This window comes from Coregonus lavaretus (assembly GCF_964263955.1).
Source record: "Coregonus lavaretus genome assembly, chromosome: 3".
Lineage (NCBI taxonomy): Eukaryota > Metazoa > Chordata > Actinopteri > Salmoniformes > Salmonidae > Coregonus > Coregonus lavaretus.
Window position 1 is genome coordinate 69,099,801 of NC_139990.1, and position 20,979 is coordinate 69,120,779.

Below are 20,979 nucleotides of genomic sequence, written 5' to 3' on the forward strand. Positions count from 1 at the left end.
TAGATTTGGACCAGCACCAAATCCATCATCTTTTTTCAAAATGTAATGGGAAGTTCTCCAATTTAGTGATATCCAGGCTACCCCAAGAACCACTCAGAAAAAGGTTTCATTTAACAGTCCATAACAAAAGAGGACAACTCTGCAACGATATCCTAATTAAATCAAAAGTCTATAATACCACGGCAGTAATACACTGTAACAATTAAAAGGCATGCACTCTCTGCTAATATCAAAAGGAAATCAGCCTACCATGACACTCCACCATGTGACTGTATTCATCAGTCCCCTGTGAGAGCTAAGTGCAGTCAGAGGTTAGATCTCATCCACGGTTCTAAGTATGCCCTGCCCAGACTGATCTTCCTCAGTGACCATAAAGGAGGGTTATGGGAAGGTTATGAACTGAAGGAGCGCCCATTACTTCTAAACCATGAAGCATCTGCTGACTTACACTGCTAATCAGAGGGAGTTCATCCTAAACGCCCAGTGAAGAGGTCTGGGAGCCACATGCAGCGAGCCAGCCACCTACTCTCATCAATGTCACACCACAGCTGAAAAGAGCCACGACCAGTTAGAGCACCTCGTTTTTAGGTCTGCGGTCTGTGCACTGTGCAGGGTTTTGGGAAACAGAGAATCACTGAGAGAGCTTTCCCTTTTGTCTAACTCTCTTTCTGACCATGGAGTTCCGCTGAGAGGACTGAGAGGAAGGTCTTGATGTTAACTATTTCAGAGAGGCTGTGGTGTATTGCAAATTCCAAATGTGCTTAGTAAAATGTTCAAACAGTTCAGGGCGGTGACTTCATGTGCCGCTATAAGCCAATTAAAGGTGCAGTAGAGACACTTGTCTAATTCCCGATGTCCTTGCGCTTACTTCAGCCTCACTGTTTCATCCAAATGGATCATATGATTGTTCATAAAGCCTCCAGCACACTGAGTTCAAATCTGTCTTCTGACTATTTTTTATACACACACAGCAAAGTGACATCTTATGTATCATTCTCCATGACCATGCAGTCTCCTTGGTTCCCTATTGACGTCAAACAAGGCTCTTGTGCTGAAGTAGTACGCAGTACTGAATACTCCTCAAGAGTTCTGCAAACCAATTCAGACAGCTGCTTTATATACGGTACAGCGAGGACCAATTCTCATTACTGTTTCACTAATGTCAGTGAACGTGAAGCTAGAATGGGAATGGAAGAAGAGGCAGCAAACTGGCATTGAAGTTGTTGGGAGGAGTCTGTGATGTAACAGACAGACAAAGAGCAGAGTGGATTGGTAGTTCTGGGAGTTTGACGAACAGCAGCATGACTCACTTGTCCCTGAGGAAAATAAACATTAAGGGACTGCACACATGTTCAACAGGTAGCGTCTTTTAATTGCAGTGTTTGGTCGTGTTTCATTCACTGCAAATCGGTTATGTCTTAATTTCTTTATGTTGTTGTAATGGTCGGAAGTTAATTTTGTTCATTTAACATTGTCATGAGTGAGCGGAACAGTAAGCTGGAGTCAAATGTGTTTACTTGACATTTGAAGGCGATGAAAAATAAAATGTAGTCCCTAAAACAAGAGTTTTCTCGCCTTCCATTTTTTAATAGCTCGTGTTCATTAAATATTAAATGCTGTAATGAAAAACAAGCTTGGTACTTCATTTTCGGTTGAAAGAAGCTGATTTGAATTATTGGATCGATTTTGAACAGTGCAGCACTACACTGCCCTTCATGCAGCTGTGCCATTGTTAATTAAAATCCCTCGACAAATGATTAAAACCTTAGAAAAATACTTTTTGTAATAGAATTGGATTATTCCGTCCCACTCATAGACATTGTTTTATGTACACAGAAATTGCTTACAGTGGACCAATGGACCAAGCAAACGTAGTTAATTAGGCCTACTAAACTGTATTTTATCAGGCCAGCTCTGGGACTGAAAAATAAAAAGCAGACAAAGGTGTAACTGCAAACATGGGAGAGAATTGTAAAGCGAAGTGTCACATTTTTGTGACAACTTTAACCTGTAGTGCTGGCTGCTCCAATGCTAATGAGTTTAATCCAATCTATTGGAAAGGGCACAAGATATACTCCAGAAACGTCTGCATCATTCTCCGAAGGCTCGGTCAACCAAAACAATTATACAAATGACCTTTGAACACATTGCCTTAGTTCCTTCATTGGGTGAAGTGGTTCCCTTTTTGAGTTAGTACAGTAAGAGAATGCTCACTTGCCTCTCTCTGACTTGGCGTCTTCTGAAATGGATTGTAGGGGGGAAACTGACAATGACGTAGAGCGTAAACAGGTGAAAGGTCACGCTAAATCACCTGCCTGACTTGTCCTTCTCCTTTTCTCACAGTCATTCTCTCAATATTTCTCCATTGCTGCGAGGCTGGGGGACATTCACTTCTTTACTCTTGTTGTAAGACACCAGAGGGGAATTGGGAGAAAAAGGAGGAGAGTGTGGTGGAGTGAGAGTGGGGGTACGGGGGAAAGTGGTTAGTGAATAGACTGCCACCGCTGGGAGAGAGAGAGGAAACGAAATGAGAGAAAACAGGTACAACTCCCCAGGCCTATAATCCTGATATTACTGTTTGCTCTAGGGCCTCTCTGACTGCACTCTGGGCCGCCTGCGCTTCACTTCTAATCTCCCCAGCCCCAGCTGTCCGCCAATTGATTTTAAGATTCTCTAAATCAATTACTCCTCCTGTCCAAGATCTCATTGCCTGTGAGATATACTCACAAATGCATTGGGCATGTGCACAAATACACACACACATACACACATAGAAATAAGTCCACGTACACAGACACAGTCTTAGGCATCAGTGCACACACACAGACACACACACACACACACATCAGTGCACTAACACACACACAAAGTATACACTTCATACTCTGAATTATTGTGCGCCTGAATGTCAGTTGAGCTAATTTAACTCAACCTCTTTCCCCGTAATAGTGTACTTTCAAGCCCCACAGAGTAACTGCAGGTCTCTGTTTGACCCCGTGATTGGATGGATGTCCTCTGCCACCCTTTATGACCACCATCATCTACACATGGTTACGACAGTCAAGTGATACATCACCTCTGTCTTCCTCAACACTCAAACATTACATCACACTCACCTGTTCCATTGCTGTAATCCCTAAAGATGGCATAACAAAACGGTCATAATATTACTGTCATGTGAGACATTCCATGACTCTCTTCATTGAAAAAATCTAATAAATTACCATACTTTATCCTTTTTCAAGTCCAGTGATGTAAAAGGTTCTGGCCTCAGCCTCATAAGATTTACCTTCTCTCCTGTATATTCTGTACTTCTTTTTTATATTTTTTAAAACCTCAATATACTGTATATTCACCAGTTATTTCAAGGTGTGATGCCATTCCTCTGTGAGAGGTCTAACCGAACACTTGCGTTCCATAAACCTATTGAATTATGGATATGGTCAGGGAATAGGGAGCTATAGTATGTGTGTGAGAGAGAAAGAGAGAGCAAGTCCCTTAAATTGACCGTATTATTTATTCATACAATTTTTTATTGAGTCACAGGGAGTAATAAACAAGCCCACAAATGTATAACTATTAAACTGAGGAAAAAGAAATTGACACTTTGTAGTGCTAAGTAACTTTTCAAGATGAACCTACCTGCCTCACAGTAAGTAATTACAGTGAGGGAAAAAAGTATTTGATCCCCTGCTGATTTGTACGTTTGCCCACTGACAAAGAAATGATCAGTCTATAATTTCAATGGTAGGTTTATTTGAACAGTGATCACAGAGGTCAGACGTTTCTTGTAGTTGGCCACCAGGTTTGCACAAATCTCAGGAGGGGTTTTGTCCCACTCCTCTTTGCATATCTTCTCCAAGTCATTAAGGTTTCGAGGCTGACGTTTGGCAACTCGAACCTTCAGCTCCCTCCACAGATTTTCTATGGGATTAAGGTCTGGAGACTGGCTAGGCCACTCCAGGACCTTAATGTGCTTCTTCTTGAGCCACTCCTTTGTTGCCTTGGCCGTGTGTTTTGGGTCATTGTCATGCTGGAATACCCATCCACGACCCATTTTCAATGCCCTGGCTGAGGGAAGGAGGTTCTCACCCAAGATTTGACGGTACATGGCCCCGTCCATCGTCCCTTTGATGCGGTGAAGTTGTCCTGTCCCCTTAGCAGAAAAACATCCCCAAAGCATAATGTTTCCACCTCCATGTTTGATGGTGGGGATGGTGTTCTTGGGGTCATAGGCAGCATTCCTCCTCCTCCAAACAGAAAGAGCTCGATTTTGGTCTCATCTGACCACAACACTTTCACCCAGTTCTCCTCTGAATCATTCAGATGTTCATTGGCAAACTTCAGACGGGCATGTATATGTGCTTTCTTGAGCAGGGGGACCTTGCGGGCCCTGCAGGATTTCAGTCCTTCATGGCGTAGTGTGTTACCAATTGTTTTCTTGGTGACTATGGTCCCAGCTGCGTTTAAATCATTGACAAGATCCTCCCGTGTAGTTCTGGGCTGATTCCTCACCGTTCTCATGATCATTGCAACTCCACGAGGTGAGATCTTGCATGGAGCCTCAGGCCGAGGGAGATTGGCAGTTCTTTGTGTTTCTTCCATTTGCGAATAATCACACCAACTGTTGTCACCTTCTCACCAAGCTGCTTGGCAATGGACTTGTAGCCCATTCCAGCCTTGTGTAGGTCTACAATCTTGTCCTTGACATCCTTGGAGAGCTCTTTGGTCTTGGCCATGATGGAGAGTTTGGAATCTGATTGATTGATTGCTTCTGTTACCTGTATAAAAGACACATGGGAGCCAGACATCTTTCTGATTGAGAGGGGTTCAAATACTTATTTCCCTAATTAAAATGCAAATCAATTTAGAACATTTTTGACATGCATTTTTCTGGATTTTTCTGTTGTTATTCTGTCTCTCACTGTTCAAATAAACCTACCATAAAAAATATAGACTGATCATGTCTTTGTCAGTGGGCAAATGTACAAAATCAGCAGGGGATCAAATACTTTTTTTCCCTCACTGTATATCGCTCCTAAAAGCTACAGAGTATGGAGAGAGAAAACTCACTGAAAGCTGGCGCTCCATTTCCTTTTTTCTTTCATTCCTTTTTCCCAACAATGTTTGTAGTACCGTCACGCTGATTCCAGCTGCAGAAATAATTGCAGTTTATTGCTAATTAAACTAATGAGTTCCAAAATACCCCCAAGTGTATATGTATATAAAGAAGAGGTACATGAAAGTAAATTCCCCAAAATCAGGAACTGTGATTGGAATGTCACCTTAGAAGCCCTTCCAAATAGGATCTATTTGGAGCTGAGATACTCCTGGGCTGTCAAGGGCTTTTATAAGAAAGAGGCACAGGGAAATAGTGGAAGAATTCCTGAATATTCCGGAATGTCAATTTAGAGGCCCTTTAAACAGGTATCTCTTTGGACTTGGGATGCTCCTGGTCTGTCAAGTTCTTTTTTTCTTGAGGCCCTGGACGAATTTCCGACCAAAAGAGAGATGTAGTTCTGCTTGACAGATGTCGTCTCTAGGCCTGGCCCATGGCCTGTCTCTTAGGGGAGCATCATTAATAATGTACCATGCGTTTGCTAAACCTGTCTGGCCTGAGGTGCATCGTTGCTGAACAGTCTGCTGTTAGTTTTGAGGGAGTATATCGCAACAGCTGTACATTTATTATGATAAAGAAGTGATTGAGATACAACCATGGGAAAATAAAAACATTTGATGTACAGGAGCTTGCAGTACTAAGCACATAGTCCCATTGATGTTTATGCCTGATGTCCATGAATGCATGTAGACATGATTTCTGAATAAAGCATTTTCTCTGAATCTTCTCAGAATTGTATGACTCAATTTTCCAATGGATTTGCTATGTACAGTAAATAACTGGGTTAATATCCAGTTTTCACCCACTGCTATATTCCAGATAAAAGAGCAACAGTGCATGTGACTGAAGATAATTACAGGCTAGATCATTTGTACATTCATTCTCAACGATGTTCCCATTAAACATTGAGCGCTACAGCTAGTCTGCGATTCTCCTCGCATTGTACTGTGGAGTTATGCATTATTTATCAATAGCATGTCAATAGTCCTTTTTTTACTCTAAGATATACTGGATTTCTGAGACATGATGGAACACTATGGCTCAGCATGTGTGATTCACTGTTTCTCAACAAGTATTCCATTACTTGGACTTCCTTCCCTTTTAAATTATACCACAGAGCCAGAAAAACAAGCCTTGGTGTCAGAAACAGAGCAGGGCCAGAAAGGGAGAAGGGTGGCAGCTGCCATAGCCTCCATGTTTAAGGGTCCGCCATAACCTTGTCAACATAACGTCCTTCAACATCAGTTGAAGGGAAGGGTTCCATGATGGGTAGAACCAGATAGGTGCATGAGATGTGGGTGAGGAACGAGTATGGCAAGCGGATGTCAGAAATATTTCACCTAATCTGTAAACTGTAAGAGCTCTCTTAAATAGCATTCTGGCTAGCACATACTGTACTGTAAACACTCATTGGGAACTATTGGTAATACTGAGGAACATTCACTAGGTCTTCGTGCGGTTGGTATATAAAAAATGGTTTTAGCACTTTAGTCTGAGTATAAAGAATGTAGTTCTTCATCAAAACATTTATTTTCAACATCCTTCAACCTTTTTCATCTTTGATAGATTTTTGGACCTCGATCACTGGCTTGGAACAGAAACTGGAACAGAAACTGGAAGGCTAAAGTAAAATAACCTTGAAACTCATAACTGAGTTAAAGTATTTAGAGACATCTCATTGAATCGACTGAGCTTTCATCAAAAACATTCCCAGAGTGGGAAAAAAAGGGTGCTAAATGTCACAGCCCGCGAGATACCAAGATACCTTCCACTATCACTGTTGACTTTTTCCTCATGTGGAACCGGCGGTCGCGCAAAGACATTATCACCTGTTTCAGGCCAGCGGTCTGTTGTATTTGCTGTCCTGCTTGTGTGAGGGCCAAGGCCCGGTGTCCCGGCATGGAGGTACGTGGCAGTGTCCCGGTTGGTGCCCCGGTGTCTGGCGTCATCCCGAGGCCTCTGTGGCACTGAGGTTATTAAAAACATAGCCCCCTCCGTCTGTCAGGCCTGCATGAGTGGCTGGCCTTGTGTTGCTTTGAAGATGCAGGCTGCCTGGAATTCCAATCCTATAAAGTGATTTGAGATAAAAAAGAATCCCGCTATCAACTATCGACAATCCCATCTGTCTTTTCTGATAAGACCATTTCGCGCCACGGTCTCTGAATTTTCACAAGGCATGGCTGATTTCAGATAATGCTCTAAAAAGGGAAATATGATAAAATTAGAAACAGTGTCATTAAACATTACATTTGGTTAAATGTTTGGCCTAATAGAATTTCCAGTCACATAGCAATCTGAAGGTAGGATACAAGGACTGCAATGTTTAGAACTGGAGACTCTCTTTTTAAAAGGCCTTCTCATTTACTTGTTCTTGCTACTTCTACCTTGGAGTTGAGCTTCAGTAGGACTGAGATGCTGAAAATAAGATGCAAAAAGCTTTTATCGGTGCATCTCTTCAAAAACGTCAAAGCAAGGCTTTAATTGATGTTCAACATTCTTTATGTCCAATTCATTTTCCAGTCAATGTGATATTTGAGTTACTGTAATTACTTGGGTGGGGTCAACTACATTACAAATACTGTATATTGTTTAAGCATCTAACATAAAAGCAACTTCTCACTTTCAAACGTCAAAATATTTTTTACCACATATTGAGTAAAGGTGATGCAGTATTACACTAACTGTGTTAGCTCAATCTTTTATATTCCGTTATAGCTCAGATGTGAAACAAACCATTGCAAAACAGCATGGATGTCAAAATATCTGTGTCTGGAGCCAACATCGTTTCTGAATTATTAATATTCAACAGCGCAGACATTTAAAAAAGCAGATAATCAAATGAGAAATGAGATTAATAATTAATGAATTTGTCCTAGATTTATGTGCTCTCAAACCAGTCTGTGGCCAAACTAAACAACTTGTTGAAAACACTGAACATTCATCACCGTGTGTTGTTGAGTACTATGGGATGCTGAACGTTCATCCACATGCAAACGCACATGAATCATTTAAAGAGTCAATTTGAGTGCACTGACTGACTGGGGACCATATGATTATTCCCTAGGTATCTGATACATCTATATACATGTATATCCTAGCCACTCTGAATAAAACATCATACAGAACTCATACATCATTCATGAATTAAGATATGAAGTTTTTAGATATATTTACAATAAGTAAAATAAGGACAAGTTGTGGGAGTTAGCTGTCATTCCTAGCCATGGTGGATCTGCAGCAGAGTTTAAACTCTTGCTCTGGATTATCCAGAGTTCAGTGCCTACAGTAATTGGTGTTTGACTTAAACATACACTCCTCTACACCCCCACTTCCCATGAGGTAACACGCAGTTTGACTCGTACACTCCCACCATTCTAACATTGCGGTGGTGGACATCAACATTCTACCAGGAACAGAAGCAGTAATGGCCCATTATTTTACAGATCTGTGCACACTGCACTGTTTACCTGAGGCTGGTAATGTTAGAGAGCAAAGGAGGAGACAATGGTAGAGAAGGTTCCCTGCTTGTCTCTGGGAATTCAGTGTAGGATATTCAGTGTTAAAGTAGAGCTAACACTGAATTCAGTGTAGGATATTCAATGTTAATGAGCTGACCTTGAATTCAGTGTAGAATATTCAGTGTTAAATAGCTAGCTTTGAATTCAGTGTAGGATATTCAGTGTAAAAAAAGCTAACACTGACTTTAGTGTAGGGTGTTCAGTGTTACCTTTTACATATTTAGCACACACTCTGAGAGCGACATAAAGTAGTGAGTGCATACATTTCATTACTGTTCCCCTGTGAGAATCGAACCCACAACCCCGTTGTTACAAGCGCCATTGCTTTACCCCAGTGTTCAAATAGAGCTAGTGTAGGATGTTCATCGGTAGAGCAAACACTGAATTCAGTGATACTGTGTTACCAGTGGTTCTGCTCAGTTAGAGAGACCCTGCTGACTTACATTGGATGTTAATATACATTTACATTTTAGTCATTTAGCAGACACTCTTATCCAGAGCAACTTACAGTTAGTGAATACATATTTTTTTTATACTGGCCCCCCATGGGAATTGAACCCACAACCCTGGTGTTGCAAACACCATGCTCTATCAACTGAGCTACATCCCTGCCGGCCATTCCCTCCCCTATCCTGGGCCAATTGTGCACCGCCCATGAGTCTCCCAGTCACGGCCGGCTGCGACAGAGCCTGGATTCGAACCAGGATCTCTAGTGGCACAGTTAGCACTGCGATGCAGTGCCTTAGACCACTGCGCCACTCAGGAGAATATAGAGGGTCCTCCTCATTATGATAAACATGAACCACACAGGCACTAAGCACTGAAGTCAATGAAATTAATTGCCAGAAAAAAAAGTTTTAACAACTGGTCAAATTAGCCTCTTGCAATGTGTTTCAGATATTGTGCCAAAGCCACTTGGCTGTATAAGTGGGGTAATAACTATGGGGCTCTGGGAAAGTGACAGTAAAAGTTGCATCATTCGCATGCTATGCAAAGCACATAAATAGTCATAATTTCAAAAGTAATTCATTTGATGATGATAATACACTTGCATCTCCTCCTTGGAGACCTGAAAACAGCAGCTACACCGGAGAGTGGAGAGAGAGAGAGAGAGAGAGAGAGAGAGAGAGAGAGAGAGAGAGAGAGAGAGAGAGAGAGAGAGAGAGAGAGAGAGAGAGAGAGAGAGAGAGAGAGAGAGAGAGAGAGAGAGAGAGAGGACAATCAGCAACTGGCTGAAAGTGGGCTTTTATCATTTATTCATTTGAAATGCAAAAAGGGAAAGCAGATGGATGCACACCAAACTCTCCTCTAATTTGCATTGAAAGGCCTGTAGGGTGAGAGTGAAGGCTGAAGGTTGCTTGTTTCATGGCACAGAACTGCCCCCCATGGGCCAGCTCACACTCCCACATGTTAGAGTACATGTTCAATGGATTTCGAGGCAAATGTGAGTCCAAACATTTGCCTGTTCTATGTTTATATGGAGAAAAGCATTATAAAAACCTATTGGGCCTTGGTATGGATTCAAGAGAGATTTAATGTCATTAACCTACACTGTTTGTATATAGTATTAGACCCACAGACGATTGATGCAAAACAATTGTATACTTCCAAGATCGTGGTTTTCACATGACTTCACATTACACAGCTACAAAATGTACTTGATAATTTATGTATTTTAATTTGAATGTAGTACATTTATCAAATTGATACAGCTTACAGGGACAGGAACTGTATCAGCGCTTTGAAAACAGTTCACAGAAGTAATAATTAACTGGACCAAAAAACATATTTTGATGTTTCTTTGATGTAACAAAACATAAACAGCATCAAAAACCATTGTTCCAGTTGTTGACTGGAGAGATGGATTGAACAGATGTTGATGCAGTGTTTGTGTTGTATGCGCAATAACCATATTCCCGTCAGAGAGCATATTTACATTTGCTTCTAAACCCCATATGGATAACACAATCTTGAGACCTCATCCTTCTCCAATATCAACCTTCCCATGAAATCAGAACAAACACAAAAGCAATCCTTCTATCAATCAGCTAATTTGTTGACTTTGTTGTTTAATTGGCAGTACAAAGTGAAAGTTTGCATGATTAGCCTCTGTTTTAGGAGGAGCAACCTTTCCTCCCTGTCACAAATCATTAGCTGCAGAGCTTTTGTTAAAGCCAACATAACCAATGCAACAACATGCAATACATGTCAGATCTGCAAACATAATGCATATTGTATAGCCAAAAAATGTCAGAGAATAACGAATGCCCCATTGTCCAAATCGATCACTGACACCAACACTTTTCTACAGAACATCAACCGCCAACCTGATTGTCATTTTGCCCCCAACAACCTTACTAACTATGAAGAACTTTGTGTCTGGGGGTGGGTGGGAGGTGTGTGTGTGTGGGAAGGGGTGTGTGTTGGATCGGTGAGGTGGGGCGAGTCAGGTTGGGGGCTGGGGGCTGGGGGCAACATGCTGACCGGCACTTTCCCCGACTGTCAAAGGCAATCAGTGTCTGGGAAGTTAATGGAGAACACAAAACCTATTTAAAAGCTACATTTACCACTTGGCTGATTCCATTACATTGTGTAATTTCCAGGTGTCACATTTCCCCTCCACACGTCTGTCTTAATGCTCTCCCAAGCAGCCGCTGATTAGTCAGCCTCTGCTGGCTCCCCAAATCCTCTATTCTCCTAGGCCTCCCAACCTCTCACATTCTCCTGGAAGGCAGTCAGAGAGACCGAGAAACACTTTCCTAGTTCCTACACTTCAGTCGGTTTCGACCTGCTAGGCTGGGGGTAATACTGGATACCGGACATTGGCCCTGTGTACAAAATCCATAAAGGTTACTGGTGAGTAATATTGTGGTCAATTCCTTATCAATTCAGGAAATCAACTGAAATTCCTATTTAAACTTTCCTCAATTCTCACTAACCCCCTAGAGTCGATGTCCACGCCCCCACAGAAATCTAAATAGCATAATAAAAAAATGTCCAGCAAAATCTGTTTGTTAAATCTTTTTTGCATGGGCTGTGTCTCAATCAACCACATCCGCCAAATGATGGCCTTCAGCATCGGCGGTGAAAGGTGACCGAGCTACAGCGGTGTTCGTCAGACCACGAGACATCCCTGAAAATCTGTCTTCTCACGGAAACTTCTGTAGAGTCTGAGCAGTTTGGCCTACAAAACTAGTATGACCACTCTATGGAAAATGTGACTCTCACGAACACAGTGTTTTTCTCCGCCAAAACCTGTCTGAAGGTAGCCTGGTGCCAGTAAAAAAAGTTAGTTGAGTGCCAAAAAAAAAGGGGTTAAATATCGGTCATAAAATAATCCTGATGTTTTTTGTTTTCGCTCAGATATAGGACAGACACTTTAAAACAAACTTCCTTTTGATTAATTTTTTGACTATATGTTTTTCTATGTATGAATCTGTTATTCAATGTGTTTCTATGGGCTAATAGCAGTAAGGCCAAATTCCATGTTTCATGGAATTTGATGAATTTGCATTAGACTCTTAAGGACTAACCAGGTTTCCCTCCAACCTTTTTATGCGAGTAAAGTACATGTCGGATAAAACATTTCATGACAGGACTGATGGAAACAGCAAATTTGTCTGCAAACTTTCCAAGCGTCGACAAAACAAAATACACTAGACAAGGTGGGATCTTTTTGTGTCTGTAAAATGTATTAATGCGAGAAATGGCGGTGGAAACGCCTTTATCCACAAATATTGATATAATAACCATCATATCGAATTAAACTTGGAGCCACGTGATGATATGTTGTGTGGTCCTCACACTATGACTCAGGAAACCATGCAGTTTATTAGGCTACAGATTAAAAAGTCATGATGAACTTCACAGGGTGGTGAAAGTGCACAGTGATGAGCTTGATGCTACAATACTTTCCAATAGGGTCTTATTCTGGTAACATGATTATCAAAGATTGGCTGCCATTTGACAAATAAAAAGAATCTTGCTCTTATCCATAATAATCTCGTCATGTACAGTGCATTCGGAAAGTATTCAGACCCTTTCCCCTTTTCCACATTTTGTCACGTTACAGCTTTATACTAAAATTGATTAAATACATTATTTTCCTCATCAATCTACACGCAATACCCCATAATGACAAAGCGAAAACAGGTTTTTAGAGATTTTTGCAAATGTATGAAAAATGTAAAACAGACATTTTACATAAATGTAAAAATATTTACATAAGTATTCAGACCCTTTGCTATGAGACTCAAAATTGAGCTCTGGTACATCCTGTTTACATTGATCATCCTTGAGATGTTTCTACAACTTGATTGGAGTCCACCTGTGGTAAATTCGATTGATTGGACATGATTTGGAAAGGCACAGACCTGTCTATATTAGGTTCCACAGTTGACAGTGCATGTCAGAGCAAAAACCAAGCCATGAGGTCAAAGGAATTGTCCGTAGAGCTCCGAGAAAGGATTGTGTCGAGGCACAGATCTGGGGAAGGGTATCAAAACATCTCTGCAGCATTGAAGGTCCCCAAGAACACAGTGGCCTACATCATTCTTAAATGGAAGAAGTTTGGAACCACCAAGATTCTTCTTAGAGCTGGCCGCCTTTCCAAACTGAGAAATTGGGGGAGAAGGGCCTTGGTCAGGGAGGTGACCAAGAACCCTATGGTCACTCTGACAGAGCAAGGACAACCATCTCTGCAGCACTCCACCAATCAGGCCTTTATGGTAGGGTGGCCAGACGGAAGCCACTCCTGAGTAAAAGGCACATGACAGCCCGCTTGGAATTTGCCAAAAGGCACCTAAAGGACTATCAGACCATGAGAAACAAGATTCTCTGGTCTGATGAAACTAAGATTGAACGCTTTGGCCTGAATGCCAATTGTCACGTCTTGAGGAAACCTGGCACCATCCCTACGGTGAAGCATGGTGGTGGCAGCATCATGCTGTGGGGATGTTTTTCAGTGGCAGGGACTGGGAGACTAATCAGGATCAAGGGAAAGTGAACGGAGCAAAGTACAGAGAGATTCTTGATGAAAACCTGCTCCAGAGTGCTCAGGACCTCAGGCTGGGGCAAAGATTAATCTTCTAACAGGACAATGACCCTAAGCACACAGCGAATGCACTGTATCTGCAAACTGTTGGCTAGAGTGCACGTGCCAAGACCAGAGTGGGCACATTTGCTATATAATGCAACATTTGTTGTGACAAAACCATCAGTAGAGCTGAAAATGTGATGGAAACCCATTTAACTTGTATTATTTTATTCAGTACATGGGAATTTAACCACAAACGTTATTTTTATGTGCATTATGTCATCACACACAGCCTTTTATATGCAACAAGTCAATTTAATGGAAACACATTTCTGGTGGGAAAATGTGCAATGTTTTTACGCAGATTTGAGAAAAATCTGTCACCAATTGGATGGAAAGCTAACTTATGAGACAAAAAATTTGAAGTGGAATTAGAATTTTAGTTTACTTCCTGAATTCAATGACTTGAAAAGGAATTGACCCCAACCTTGCTGGAGACCTCTTTCATGGTGGGAACACACATCCATGCATTTTTCATCCTGAACTTCTGAAGCAAATGACTTGAAATACATGCCCTGAAGTAATTAGTGAAATGTGTGCCTCAAATGCTTCAAAGCTTGTTGTGTCCAACTTTGCCTCAAGCTATATTGTAGGACCAACCAATGACATCCCCAGAAGTTTACCTGTCATTAACCATTGACACTGATGGCCTCAAATCATCCATTAGATCAAAAGTTTGGGTATTAGTCATTGTAAAAAGTAATATTATTCAGTTTATAATAGATTATCGCTGTGTGCATGTAGTTGAATGACTGACACCAACTTATTGATTCTGAGGCTGTCCAATACGGACACTGTATACACAAGAAGATATGGTACACAGGGGCGGCAGGTTGCTTAGTTGTTAAGAGCATTGTTCCAGTAACCGAAAGGTCGCTGGTTCTAATCCCCGAGCCGACTAGGTGAAAAATCTGTCGATGTGCCCTTGAGGAAGGCACTTAACCCTAATTGCTCCTGTAAGTCGCTCTGGATAAGAGCGTCTGCTAAATTACTAAAATGTAAATGTAAATGTACACAGTTTACAATACTTAGCCGTCTTTTCAGCACCACCAAAGGATCTAAAACTGTCAGGACCATGGACAGCACCCAACAAAGCCAGCTGTGGCATGTCTGACGTAGCATGCAGGTCCTATTATGCACACCATACTGAAAGGTAACGCTAAGGCAATTCGTCCGATGAAATGAAAGCCAGTACATCCATTGAACATACTCAATGTGTGAGAGGCAAATCCACAATGTCGGAATGGTGTCAACACCCCTCACAGCGCAACATTGACCCACTGCTTCAGAGGGAATTTTTTCAGTGATTTCTTAAGTTGTGGTTTTTTCTCAACACAACATGTGTACGTGATTCACTAAATTAGTAAATTGCATGTCTTTTGCAAGCTTGCATTCCACAGTGAAGCTTTGGCTAACTTCTCATTTGCTTGTTTCACACTAGTTTTGAAGAAATAGCAACCTCCAAAGCAAATGGAGATCGAATGCAAACTACTGTGGTCTATCATGGCAAATAATTATATCCACCATATCAGTATCATACGAAAGATTACAACTACTTATGTGTTGTTATGACAGTTTATAGCAAGTGTTATAATGCATCATAATGTAAGTGTATGATAAGGCCTTGCACATGCACTCAGAAGGTATTACGTGTGTGCCTATAGCACACAGCTACGTGTTACCATCATTTCTATACTGTTGGAGGGGCCTTGTTTAAGGCTTCCTCTGACCAGCCGTATGGAACCAATCAAATAACTCAACCACTTAACAATCAGCCATGGATTCCCAGTGAGGGAGATAGTGGTCGAGATAACCTCCAACAGTTTGTCAAAGGAGACGTTGATGTTTAATCAGGGGGGAGGACATTGACTTGTGGTCATCCTCCGACCCAGGAAATCAATGTCGGTTGAAGATGCAATCAAGCGCTTCATTTGATTTGTGACCCGAGGTGCCTCTGTTCGCCAGGTCTCGCGGCACACGAGGGAAAAGCCAACCCCAAAGGTTTGGCCCTGTAGACCACCATTCCCATTGAGAATAAGAAGACCTATTGATTCTTGTTCTTTGTTTTTTTTAGAAGGCTTGTCATTTTTTCCCCATCATGCCGAGTTCATCTTCGATGGAGTGTAAGAGCTACCTCGTCGTATAAAGGTCACTAGCCTTTTACGGTGTGTTATGTGTCAGAGACAGTCAGCTTTATGTAACATCTTACTAGCCAGTCTTTTAATGTACTCAAGGTGAGATCGATGCGATCAAAGAGCCTCTCTTTGTGAGGAAATGTAGGCATATGGATGCATGAAGCGAAGGAGAGGTCGTTTAAAATGCAGTGGCCTCGGCCACCAAAGTCCTTTCAGTCTTCATAATTACATGTGATCGCCTGAAGTTATGAGATCTATCAATTTTCCAATATGTACAAGTTTAAAAATAAGGGCATAATTGATTCCAGGACAGGTGATAATTTCTTATTGAACAAACATGACCCCAAGTTCTAATGTTATCAGAATAAATACACATTAATCATGGAACAGCCAGTACAGAGACGGAAAGATACAGAAATGACAACAAATAAATGGCTGTGATTCAGGGTTTGTTGCACAAAAACTAAAAACACTCTATCTTACTACTACTATTATCATTGACTTCTTATAACAACACTGCTTCATGATATGTGGTGCTATCTCTTCCTGACAATAAAGGCTGGAAAGGAGGAGATTAATAGATACAGAAATGACTAAGTAAACGACTGGGATACTTTGCACAAAACCTAGATGCTACCACTGTTAATGACTTCCTATAACAACACAGCCTGCTATGTGGAGCTTTTCTCTTCTCTTGCTGACAATAAAAGGCTGGATAATAGAAAAGCAACAGTAGGGAAACACCGGGGGGCGTCTCCTGCTTTTACTGCTACTGATCTCCCCCAGTGCAAATTGCAGGTCAAGCAAGTTGATTTGCGGGTTTAGCCCTCCCTCCCCCCAAGTGACTGCTGCATCGGCCTCTGTCTGGAGAGTATATTAAAAGCACCCAAAGGGCCACTAATGATTGTCTCTCCATCAAAGTGCGGCTCGCCCAGGAAATGTCCTGTGCCTTAATTAACGATTCCGAAGCTAATGATCAATTCATGCGTATGTTAAAGAAATGAAACCCTGTCACTTTAAATGTAACCATAGGACTCGAGACCGTAATTGTTAAGCATTATTGACAGATCCAGTGTGTTATAAAAAAAAATAACGGAACAGAATAACAAAGACGCAGGACGTCGTCTATCTTGTCTGACTGGGGGTCAGATGCAGTACGGTGTGCGCCAGACAACATCCCTCGTGTATTATGGCGCAGTGCTATTTTCTGTCCCGCCGACCAACTTGGGCAATCCGTCAGGAATTCATCATTTATCAATCTCCGAGATATCCCCTCTGGCAGGAGAGAGCCGGATAAAGCTTGACGCCTCGGGCTTCGCCCAGAGAGAAGAGGCCAGTGGGGACTCCCCAGCCTGCCTGCCTGCGCAGATCTGGCAACGCTGGACGCCTTCCATAAACTTGAGTCACGGAGGATAATAAATTACTACTACGATATTTTCTGATCCTCATCCGCTTCTGTAAACACACTCTCTCTAACGGCATTGCCTCCCTCCCCACCTAACCACGTCGAAAGCATCTGGGAATAAATATATGCATGTGCACTTGGGGATGTAGCTATGTACTGTATTTATCATTGAATGTTAAACTTGGCATGTGTTCGCCGCTTGCATAATTGAATCGCTTGGTCTCAAAATAGCTTATGTACAGACCATAAATAGCTTGTTTGGAGGGGACATACACTGAGTGTACAAAACATTAAGAACACCTTCCTAATATTGAGGTGTCTACCTACGAGCTGTCAAAAGTGTTCCACAAGGATGTTGGCCCATGTTGATTCCAATGCTTCCCACAGTTGTGTCAAGTTGGCTGGATGTACTTTGGGTGGTGGACCATTCTTGATACACACGGGAAACTATTGAGGGTAAAAAAAACAGCATCATTGTAGTTCTTGACACAAACCGACGCGCCTGGCACCTACTACCATACCCCCTTCAAAGGCACTTAAATATTTTGTCTTGCCCATTCACATACACAATCCATGTCTCAATTGTCTCAAGGCTCAAAAATCCTTCTTTAACCTGTCTTCTCCCCGTCATCTACACTGATTGAAGTGGATTTAACAAGTGACATCAATAAGGGATCATAGCTTTCAGCTGGATTCACCTGGTCAGTCTATGTCATGGAAAGAGCAGGTGTCATTTATGTTTTGTACACTTAGTGTATATCTCCCATTTATTTGCATGGAAATGGTTTTGTTTGAGACCAGGCAAGGAGCTGTACAGTGTAACATAATGGAAAGGCCACCTGATTGTACATATTAAAATTATTTCCTTCATTTACAAGAGTTTCAGGAACGTCAGTCCACTCTAAACCTTTTTAACAAGGAGTAAATAGTTCATATATAACCGTTGCATACATACCAGACCTGGGTAATATGCAGTATGTTGTGTCATTGTTTTCGGTATCTGTATCTTTTCTGTATACATTCCGTTTTTCATCATTTGCACAATCAACTAATTGAATTAGAATAATTAAAAGTGTTAAAGGCCCAGTGCAGCTGGTGTTATATCAATATCAAATAATTTCTGGGTAACAATTAAGTACCTTACTGTAATAGATTCACACAAAATCCTGTTTTTTAATGAGCCAAAATGACAAAGGCAGGCTATTTCAATTTTCTACTATGTGTTTTTGAGGTCTGAACACCTTTCACAAACACCTCCAACGTCAACCACAGCCCTCGTCCTCTCTTCTTCTCTCTGACATGCTGTCTTTCTCACAAGCCTGCTGCCAGTGACTTTGAGTTCCTACTACACAGACAATACCCAGACAACACCTGACACCATGGCCACAAGAACACTCAAAATCACAGCCCCTGCACGATTAGATAACAACACAAGAGTCTTTCCCTGGCTAGGCTGGCTACAGTACAGCGTTTTTTCGCCCTCCAAATGTTCCTCTTGTATGGCTTCAGCCATAGGAAGAAGCAAGGAGCACCACACAGATTTTATTAGCTACAATTAATCCGTCAGCAGAGAGGCCTAAAAAATAAGCTGCCGTGTTTAGGAAGCCATTTATCTCTATGAGCCACATTGTAGAGGGGAGGATATGGGTGGATGATGCCTGTGCTGCTCTACTGCCTTGCGAGATTAAGCTTGGTATTGGCAGTGGATGGGAATCGATAATGGGGCATCTGTAGAGGACTATTAGGGGAATAATTTTACACAAAGCACTTTCCCCATAGGTTATTCATGGATCATCTTTAAGAGCACACTATGAAAGGTTATTTTCATTACACAGATGCGTCACGACGTCCTGTACCAAGAGGAAAATGTACTATGTTTTTTCAACTAATGTGTTTGCATGTTGTCTCCAATTGATTTTGTTTGCAATTGTGGGAATTCATATGGTAATCAGAGTTTCTCTAATTGGATGGAGGCAGGTATACTACAGCCATTAAAAGGTTTCAGACTATATCAGACTGAGACCTGCGCTACTCTCATGAGATTTCAGATATACCGTTACGAAAAAAGATTGCAGTCAGTGCAGTAGAACTGCAGTACGCTGCATTATAACTGCAGTTAGAGTGCAGTATTATGCAAATGCTGCGTCCAAAATATGTTTTTTACTGCAGTAATTTTGCAGTGTAACTGCAGTTATTATGCATTTACTGCATCCAAAATACCACAGTCGACTGCAGTTACTGCACTTTTACTGCAGTTTCAAAATTGCAATATTTTTTGTAAGGGTAACTTTGAAAACCTGAGGAGTAGGGATTTGCTTGGACGATCGGCAAATCACTCTCAGATTTTAGGTAATTTGGAAATCATGGCTCCATCCATGCTCTATCCAAAATGTTCAGTGTTTTTTCTGTCACTAAACGACAGAACGCTCAATGCTCACTGGCTGTGATTGTACAGTGAAGCTCCGTCCTCTCATCAACCAGGCAATCATCCATCCCTTACCTGTGTTCCCCTCCTATCCGTCTCCACGGCAACCGCCTCTGCTTGATCAGGCTTCTATTCATCGAGTGACACTCCAATGACCACTTCATGGATCAATGAAGCGCACCCATCTGGATAAGAAAATACAGGAGACGTTACAATAATGATGACACAGTTGATTTTTGGTCTGTTTCAAATCCAGGAAAAGTTTCAATTGAAGCCTGAAGTGAAGTGATGCAAAAAGTCAATATGGATGATAAAGATTTGACTGTTTACCAGAGCGGGAAATTCCAGTTCCTTGATCCCAGTGGAAGGCTAAAGGTTAAAGCAGCTTGGCCCTTCTCCAATATGCTTATCGGGAAACACACTGCAAATGGAATTGGATTTTTTATGGTTTTTGATTGCATGTGGTGTTTTATGGTTTGTGAGTGTATTGGTGGAGTGATAGGCAAGGGAGTCATATCCATTCATACATCTGCTAGAAATCGAAATTATCATATCAGGGCCACTGCCAGTCTTCGCTAAGCATATTCAGGACTAGAGCAGTCCCTATGGAGTTATGTGTTGAGTCTTTGGGCCAACGAAGGGAGTGTCAATATATGGTGTCCATATTAGGACAGCCACAGAGGCCCTCAGGCTTCCCACTGCTGTCAATCGTCCCTTCATAGTCAAAGAGAGAGTTCAACTTCCAACCAACCCTTAGTCAAACAGCTGGGTGGCTGGCCTACCAACAGTGACCCTGTGTAGCTAGCAGCTACCATTGAGAGTTTCCTAACAAATTAATTACCTCCACCAATTAGACCAGGGCAATCGATAATGTTATGACTGATCAATCATTGTTTCTTCTGTTAAGTTTGGCTTTCCGTTATGTAGCTGCCAATGTGCAGCTAAAAGATTTGGGAAAATGAACATGGTTACATTTAAGCCCTTTTAACTGCAGTGCCACTCACCTGTCCATTTGATCACATTTAGCAGCTTTGTTGTGAACGCTCTTGGCATACAAGTTATTACTGATAACAGAATTGCCATTTTTGGCTGTTGTTAGTGTTTATCAGTCTTTTTAATGAACCTGTATACTAGGAGGATGAGTAAAACCAACATACCAAAAACACCTTTTTGAATCCTATGGAGGAGAGATTAGAATGTGACTAATACTCCTGCTGAACATGGATTACTCATATATATGCTTTACTGCTGTCACTGGCATTGTAAGGAGCACTCATTTGTT